We start from the raw sequence: 2,293 nt of genomic DNA, 5'->3' as shown, positions 1-2,293 counted from the left end.
GCATTTGTGACTGGAAATATGCAAATAACCCTCATCACCTATTGGCTATAAAATCACAAGTTGGGGGGAGGGCCCTAAATTCACTTCCAAATGTTTAGCAAACTGTAATGAGAATCCCTGCCAAAGAGAAGAGAGGGAAAGGGCAGAAGGGAAATTTTCCTTTCACTGTGAGGCTCCTATTTGCTTTGCAGAAGAGGCTGGTTCTCCAGGGCCCCCTGTGCACGCCCGAGTACGGACTAGCTGGATTTCTGTTAAATAGTTTGCAATCACCAGTTTTCCAAGGAGGGAAAGTTAAGCTGTTAAACCACATTTAGGAGGTGCTTAAACCCTCTCCTGCTTTGATGGATCTTGTTTGCAGTGACCACCTTCCTCCTCCACCCCCCTGTCTCTTTGCCCCTGCCTCCCCCCCCCCCCATGAAAAATTCTCCTGGACAGTGCACATTTAAACACTCACAGGCACACATTGTTCTGGAGTTTGTACTTGCACAATTTGGTATTTTAACACTGGCAAAATGTGGTTGAGAAAGCTTCTTGCTCTAATTTCTGATTTTTGCCTCAAGTATATTCTACCCAACACTCAAACTCATCAAGGAGTGCAAAGATATCTTTGTATCCTCAGAGGCAGAAAATGGAAGTCACATAATCTAAAACTGCATTATTATGCTAAGTGAGAAAAGCCAGTCACAGAAAACACATTGTGTGATTCTGCTTATATAAAATATCCACAAATGGTCAAATCTGTAGAGACAGAACATAGATTCATGGTTGCCTGGAACTGGGAATTAGCGAAGGGAGAGAATGGACAAGTGTTTGGGGGTTTGTGATGAAAGTGTCCTGAAATTACATTATTGTGATGGTTGTACAACAGGGTAAATTGCAAAAAAATATTTACTTGTACACCCTAAATGGGTAGGCTTTATGGGATGTGAAATATTTTTTAAATGTGTTGAGGAATTCAAGTATAATAAATAATAAGAATGAAATTACATTAGCTATTTGGTTTTTGCCAAAATTCTCATAATATTTTCAAATATCTTTTTAAATATTAAAAATTTGCATTAGCCAGGAAGGACTAAGTATATCACTCTCCACTTTACATCTGAGAAACAGTTATATCAAAACCTCTAATTCATTTTCTATGTTGAATTCTTTCTCTTACTTTCATTAATGCCCTCTTCTATTCACCTCTCTCTCTTTCTTTCTCTCTCTCTCTCTCTCTCTCTCTCTCTCTCTCTCTCTCTCTCACACACACACACACAAAATCTACATTTGTAGCTTGAAGGATGAAAAACTATACAATTTTAAGTAGGCTTACATTTTAAGTTTTTCTCAAAAATGAAAGACACCTATTAAAACCCCAATAATTCAAAGTTTGTTGCTTTATAGATAGAATTCTATCTTTAAGTTTATGCATTAAAGGCTACAGCCACAATATATCATCTTTAGTGCAATTATCAAACAATTATACACCTTAATTCTATCCTAGAAAGCACGTAGAGGAATCTTGAAACCTGCCCAAAATTAAATGGCTCAGAAATTTAGAAGTGACCAAACAGACGATATAGGGGGTGAATGACTATGATTTGGCAGTCCTTCAGAAATTATGTAGTAAATTCTAAATTTAAAAAAATAGCACGAGAAGTACAGTTGCATTGGATGTGACCAAGGTGTAAATGACATATAAACAAATGATAGTACAAAAATTCCTACTATCTTACATAGAATATTCTTATGTATAATACATGCATCTTATTTTCACAGATAAGTAACAGTTGCTGAGACAACTAAGCCAACCTGCACTTTCGTGCCTTCTAGAGAACTGCCAAAAAAAAAAAAGAATTATGTAATTGCTAAAGAGAAGGCTGCTGCTTATAATCATTTAAAAATGATTTCCCAGGTTAACAGACATCAAATTCAAAATAATCAAGAGTTAGAGTCATTATTTTATGTTTTTAATATGAAACTGGTTTGGGAGTGGTCTGCACAATGGACATGTTGCATGTCCATTCGATTTGCAGAAATTTCCAGGAAGAATTAATTCACAGCAACTCAACTTGGTAGGAAAGCAGACAAATTGGCTCCAATCCCTGGGAGCAGCCGGTGGGCCGGTGGGTGTGGTGGCAATGAACTCTGCTGATTGGCTGCTTTGGGAAGATCAGGTGCCTGAGTCTTGTACAGACAGGCATGTGCATTAGAGACGCGCCTCCTCCAGAACTTCAGCAAGGTTATTTGATCGTAAATAACGTGAAGCCTAACATTTTCCCTAACTGACATTTCCTTTGTAACAAATCAG

The sequence above is a fragment of the Talpa occidentalis genome, unplaced genomic scaffold, assembly GCF_014898055.3.
Source record: "Talpa occidentalis isolate TD23 unplaced genomic scaffold, MPIMG_talOcc4v2.1 talOcc4.8, whole genome shotgun sequence".
Classification (NCBI taxonomy): domain Eukaryota; kingdom Metazoa; phylum Chordata; class Mammalia; order Eulipotyphla; family Talpidae; genus Talpa; species Talpa occidentalis.
This window is presented reverse-complemented; position numbering follows the sequence as displayed.